Below are 7,201 nucleotides of genomic sequence, written 5' to 3'. Positions count from 1 at the left end.
AATCTAGAAATTTATGGGCTCACAGTTAAAGTGCAAATTTACCTCATGGCTATAGTGGTCAAAACAGCCTGGTACTGGTACAATGAAAGATACATAGGTCAATGGAACAGAATTGAGAATTCAGAAATTAACCCATCCACATACAGCCAACTGATCTTTGACAAAGGGCCAAAGTACATTGAGTGGGGAGGACATAGCCTCTTCAACAGATGGTGCTGGCAGAACTAGAAATTGATATACAAAAGATTGAAACAAGACATTTACTGCTCAACATATACAAAGAACAACTCAGCATGGATTAAAGACTTAAATGTGAGTCCCACAATTATAAAGGTCATCAATGGAAAAAAAAAAAAAAAAACAGGGACAAATTTAAGGGCTCTAATCCTGGACCAATAAACAATATTCTTATCAATGGAGAAGAGATTGAAGTTGTCAAGGACTTCATTCTTCTTGGATCAACTGTCAACACTCGTGGAAGGAGCAGTCAAGAAATCAAATGACGTGTTGCACTAGGCACATCTGCTGCACAAGAACTTTTTAAGTATTGAAGAACATAGATGTCAGCTTGAGGACTAAGGCGCGCCTGACCCAAGCCATGGTATTTTCACTAACCTCATATGGATGCAAAAGTGAATAGGACAGCGAATAAGGAAGATTGTAGAAGAATTGATGCCTTTGAGTTGTGGTGTTGGAGGAGAATACTAAAAGTGCCATGGACTGCCAAAAGAACCAATAGATCTGTTTTGGAAGAAGTGCAGCCAGAGTGCTCCTTGGAGGCCAAGATGGCTAAGCTTCGTCTCTCCTACTTTGGACACATTGTCTGGAGAGAACAGTCGCTGGAGAATGATGTCATGCTGGATAAGGTGGAGGGTCAGAGAAAAAGAGGAAGACCCCAACGAGATGGATCAGCCGGGTAGCATCATTGATGGACTCAAGTGTGGCAGCAGTAGTGAGGTTGGCCCAGGATTGGACACTATTTCATTCTGCTGTGCATGGGGTCACTATGAGTCGGTTCATTCTGCTGTGCATGGGGTCACTATGAGTCGGTTCCGACTCGATGGCTCCTGACAACAACAACAACAACACAAGACACGGTATTTTCAATAACCTCATATGCATGCAAAAGCTGGACAGTGAATAAGGAAGACCGTAGAAGAATTGATTTTGAGTTATGGTGTTGGAGGAGAATATTGAAAGTGCCATGGGCTGCCAAAAGAATCAACAGATCTGTGTTGGAAGAAGTGCAACCAGAGTACTCCTTGCAGTTCAGGAAGGCCAAATTTCGTGTCTCATACTTTGGACATATTGTCAAAGGGGCAAGTCGCTGGAGAAGGATATCATGCTTGGTAAGGTGGAGTGTCAGAGAAAAAGAGGATGTATCAGCCAAGTGGCAGCATTGATGAACTCAAGCATGTCAATAATAGTGAGGTTGGCCCATGATTAAGCAGTGTTTTGTTCTGAAGTGCATAAGGTCGCTATGAGTCAGTACTGACTCGATGGCACCTAACAACAACTACAACAATCTTGGTAACACACAGACTATGAAACATTGCAAAAATAACATAGACAAAATAGATGATTGGGGCATTCTGAAAATTAGAAACTTACGCATCAAAGGATTTCTCCAAAAGAGTAAAAAGGGAGCCCACAGAATGGGAAAAGTCTTTTGCAATGACATATCAGACAAGGGACTAATTTCTAAAATCTATAGGGAAATACAAAACTTCTATAAGAAAAAGACAAGTAACCCAATTTAAAAACGGGTACAGGACATGAATAGACACTTCACCAAAGAAGACATTTGAGCAGCCAACAAGCATATGGAGAAATGGTCACGATCATTAGCCATTAGAGAGATGCAAATCAAAACAGCAATGAGATATCATCTCAAACAAACAATAGTAGATAAGTTAAAAAAATGCGGAGGATAATAAATGTTGGCAAGGATATGGAGGGACTGGGACCCTCCTACATGGCTGGTGGGAGTGCAAAATAGTACAACTACTCTGGAAAATATCTGGAAATAGAAATATCATACGATCTAGCAATTCTTCTACTTGGTATATATCCACAAGAAATACGATCCATAACACGAGTAGATATGCACACCAATGTTCATAGCAGCACTATTTACAATAGCAAAAAGATGGAGACAGCCTAAGTGTCCATTAATGGATAAACAAACTTTGGTACATACTCACAATGGAATGTTATGCTACCCTGAAGAATAATAATGAAGCTGCAAGCCACTGCATAACATGGATGAATCTTGAGCGTATTTTGCTGAGTGAAATTAGTCATTCACAAAAGGATAAATATTGCATAAGACAATTATTGTAAAAGCTTAAGAAAAAGATACCCATAATAATAATAAAGAGTGCAGAAGGTCTATTTTTCTCTTGCAACTATATTGGATAGGTAAAGAGGTCTCTGGGTGGCTTGCTATGTCCTGCCATTGAGTGATACAGACAGACCAAGCCAGCATCTTCAACATACTGGTTTCAAGTTAGAGGCCATAGAGATATCTTCATTTTAGTCAGCTTAAAGGGGATATAATATAATGGAACTTAAAGTAGAAGGTTATAGGCCAAGATTGGAAGGAATTCTCATTACTTCCAAACTCTTTTACTAATTGAAACTCAGTCCCATGAACATTTAAATACACTAAAAGCTGGAGAGTGCTAGCAATACATAGACAGAAAGGAGACCTGGTGGTGCACTGATTAAATATTCAGCTGCTAACAGAAAGACTGGCTGTTTGAACCCACCTAGAAATTCTGCAGGAAATACAATTGGCAATCAGATTCTGGAAATATTACAGACAGGAAAACTCAATGGGGCAATTCTACTATACCCCATGGGTGTATTATTAATCAGAATTGACTCAATAGCACCAAACAATAGCAAAAGCCTAGAAATAAGAGGGAAAACTAGATTATAGTGAGCAATATATAGCACTGAAGATTATTAAGGCAATTTTTGTTTTTAGAGGTAGATCTTGAACAACAACAAAAAAGTGTTAGAAAGTTTGTCCATTTTCATGTATAGTAAAAACCTTTGTAAACCAGGAAATAGTATAGTAGTCTCAAAGTATTTTGAAAAGTGCAATGAAAAGTTCAACAGAATAAAACGATGATAAATTTAGATCGAGGGCTCTGATATGCTTTGTAGGAAAAGCACTGGACAGCAAAATAAGTTTGAACTGTAAGGTCAGTGGTTCAAACCCACCAGCTGCCCCTTGGAAACCCTGTACAGGGTCAGGTAAGGAAATTACAACCAACTTGCTGAATTCTAGCCTTATTTGAACCAAATCTCTATTTGCTTATTGAGGTGTGTCATGCAAAGAAAATGTTATGTTGCTATTGGTCGTGCCGTCCTTCCACTTGATTCTAATAGTGATCATATGCACAACAGAATAAAACATTATCAAGTACTGCTGCTTTCCTGAATACTGACTGTGGATCCAAGCAAAATGAAGTCTATCTTTTCTCCCTTTATCATGATGTCTATTAGTCTAGTTGTGAGGCTTTTTTCCTTTGAGGTACAATCCATACCAAAGGCTGTAGTCTTTGATCTTCATCAGTAAGTATTTTAATTCCTCTTCACTTTCTGTTAGCAAGTATTATCATCTGCGTATTACAAGTTTTTAATGACGCTTCCTCCAATCCTGATGCCATGTTCTTCTGCATATAATACAGTTTCACAGATTATTTACTCAGAATTTAGATTGAATAAGTATAATGAAAGGATATAAATCTGGCACACACCTTGCTTAATTTAAAACCATTCAGTAAATCCCTTGTTTTGTTTGAATCACTGTCTCTTGGTTTATGTACATTTTCCCATTGCCTCATAAGCACAATGTAGTGTTCTGGAATATCCATTCTTCACAACGTTATCCATAGTTTATAATAATCCACACAGTCAATAAAACACAAGTAAACATCTCTCTGGTATTTCTACTTTCATCCAAGTCATCTGACATCAGAAATTATATTCCTCATTCTACAGCTTATGAATACGGCTTGAATTTGTGTCAATGTACTGTTTTTGGATTATTTTAAGGGAGATTTTCTTGCATGTGATATTAATGATATTGTTTGGGTCACCTCTCTTTGGAGTGGGAAACTCTCATTTCATTGTTGTAGATGTTAAGTGCCATTTTGTTAGTTCCAATTCATAGCAACCTTATATTGGGTTTCTAATAAGTGGCTGGTGAGCTTGAACTGCTGACCTTATGGTTCAATGTGGCCCTGCAGTCCAATGCATTAACATGCAGCACCCTACCAGGACTCTATTTGGAATGGGCATAATCTTTCCCAAATGGTTGGCTAGGTCACTGTTTTCCACATTTCTTGGGATAGATGTTGTTGTTCTTGTTAGGTGCCATCGTGTTGGTGCTGACTCATAGTGACCTAATGCACAGCAGAATGAACCACTGCCCGATCCTGGGCCAACCTCACTACTCTACTGTTTCCATGCTTGAGCCCATTGATGCATTTGGCCAGTCCATCTCACTGGGGGTCTTCTTCTTTTTCTCTGGATAGATGAGTGATATATAAATAAGTGAGATATTTAAAATATTACATATTGGGGCATTGTTATCTTTGGGGAGCACGGTAGCCACTCTGTAGAGAAAAGATGAGGCTTTCTGCTCCCACTAAGAATAAAAAGCCTTGGGAACCCTATAGAGTGTCATTTTTACTAAGAACAGACTCAATAGTACTTAACATTTTATCCCTGTCTTGAATTTTGACTTGTGTCATCAAGATAAATTGTACACCATTTCAAAATTCAAGTCATTATTAAAACAAAATACAATTCCTGTGTTCAAGTTGACTTTTGAGTAAAATTAAAATATTCCTTAAACATATGAGGGTGAGTCCAAAATTATCCACACTCTAACTGTAGAATTAATTTTATTAAACTATTAGAAAAGACAAATGCGTCATCTTCCAACATAATCTCCTTGCCTTTCAATACACTGTCCATCTGTTAACAAGTTTTCATATTCCCTTATTAAAAAATGTCTGAGGCTGAGCTGTGAGCCATGAAGGCACCACTGTCTTCACTTCAATCATCAGGACCATATGGAGGATGCTTTAACACCTCAAAAAGAAGTTTTTTGCAGTGTCAATGGCGTGGGAAGAGGTGTGAGGATCTGCATTGTCATGCAAGGTGATAATGCCCTTGGATAGCAGTCCTCTGTGCATAATCCAAATTTAGGCTTCAGCTCTTCAGCGAGCATCTTACTGTAAAGAGCACTGTTGATTGTTGAAACTTTTTACTGATAGTGTTACAATGCTGGCACTTGAGGATCCCAGAAAATGTAAGAATCAATTTTCCTGCTGATGGTTGACTTTTTTTTTTTTTTTTTTGTATTGAAAAAATTTATATTTGGAATTAGCCAGCTGAACTCCGTTTAGATGATCCCAATTTTGCTGGCAATATCCAAAGCATCATAGTCAGGAGCCAGTGGAACATATGCCTTCTTTTCTCCATCGGGCCTGATTAAGGTGTTGACCTTGGCTGCGTCAATGTCATAGAGCTTCTTCACAGCCTCTTTGATCTGGTGCATGTTGGCCTTGACATCCACAATGAATACAAGTGTATTATTATCTTCAATCTTCTTCATGGCTGACTCAGTAGTCAGAGGGAACTTGATGATGGCATAGTGGTCAAGCTTGTTTCTCCTGGGGGCGCTCTTCCGAGGATATTTGGGCTGCCTCCGGAGCCTCAGAGTCTTGGGCCGCAGGAAGGTGGGTGACGTGAGGATTTTCTTTTTTTTTTTTGTGCCTGTGGATGCCTTTCAGCACTGCCTTCTTGGCCTTCAATGCCTTTGCTTTGGCTTCAGCTTTGGGAGGGGCAGGGGCTTCCTTCTTCGCCTTCGGCGCCATCTTTGTAAAAAGGCTGATGGTTGACTTTTGAACTTTTCTTGGTCAGTGATGATAGATGTTTCCATTCCAGACTCTGATATTTACTCTCAGGCTCATAAAACATCACCAGTAATGATGTTTTAAAATGAACTGTTACTTTTCTTCGTGTACCAGTCCAAATTTGGTTCATAGATGTCCAAATGCTATGTTTATATTCTTTTGTGAGTTACTCCAGTTCCCATCTCACAGGAGCTTTTTAAAACCCAAGTCTGTCATGGATTATTTCATAGGTAGGGCCATGGCCGATTTGCACAAGATATGCCACATAATCCACTGTCACTCATCTATTCTTCAAAATAATTTATGTGTTCAATGTTGGTATTAGCGTGGACATTGATGGGCATTTTAATATAACTGGACTGCAGATCATTTTTGACTCACCCTCATACAATAGCAACTTTAAGTTTAGTTAATTTTTTCAGTAATTTGCCCATTCGTTTTTACATAAAATATGAAGAGACCCTGTTTGTATTTCTAATTTTCCTCTGAAATATAGAAATTTCTATGTAATAAAGAAAACCAAACAATTTGCACATTTTAAAATATTACTATTCTGGAAAGAAAATTTGCCCCTTCAATAGATTCTTAAAAGTGTTAATCAAGTTCAAACAGCTAACACTATCCTAGTTGCTAAGACTTATATTTTTAAGTTAAAATAGCCACCACGCTGTCAGCTTTCATTAAAGTAGGAAGGAAAAGGGAGAAACATAAATTTAAAAATATTTCAAAGGGCGTTTCCCAACACCAAAGTGGGAATCAGTTAAGATCTCTGTTTGTTAATTTACTCTGTTTAGTCCCTGGTCTGCCTATTGTTACTTAACCACAATGCTTTGTATCTTCTGTGTTGGAGCCTCTGTCTCCTGGATGTTAATTAAGTCTTTGTCGTTTTATATCTCTCATTTTGTTAGAGTACAATGTGTAGCTGCTTACTAATAAATTTTGACTAGAAAGTAAATATTTTGAGAAGTAACTCAGACTATTCATCCTCATAATTATTTAATTTATTTTCTGGTCATAAAATCCTAGATTTTAGATTTGGTCTTATAAAGATCAGATACGATTCTCTTGCCCCAGGTTTATGTGTTTAGAATCCTTTTGATTGTTTATTTATCATAGTATTGTAGAATTACAGACAGTTTTGAGTTACAATATTTTAAAATTTGTTCTACCAGCACATTAAGGGCCACTTTAAATTTGAAATACCATTTCCATTAATTCTGCAAAAATTTTAATATTTCCATTTTGATATGTCCTACAACTTA

The 7,201-nt window shown here is 37.8% G+C and overlaps 1 pseudogene; it reads right to left on the bottom strand.

Moving 5' to 3' along the window:
• Positions 1 to 5,425: 5,425 nt before the first annotated feature.
• LOC102830136 lies at positions 5,426 to 5,900 on the bottom strand (annotated as a pseudogene).
• Between the last annotated feature and the right edge of the window lie 1,301 nt (positions 5,901 to 7,201).

Source organism: Chrysochloris asiatica, unplaced genomic scaffold, assembly GCF_000296735.1.
Source record: "Chrysochloris asiatica unplaced genomic scaffold, ChrAsi1.0 scaffold00009, whole genome shotgun sequence".
In the NCBI taxonomy this organism is placed as follows: domain Eukaryota; kingdom Metazoa; phylum Chordata; class Mammalia; order Afrosoricida; family Chrysochloridae; genus Chrysochloris; species Chrysochloris asiatica.
The sequence above is the reverse complement of the archived record's forward strand: the minus strand, read 5'-3'. Positions and strand labels throughout refer to the sequence as shown.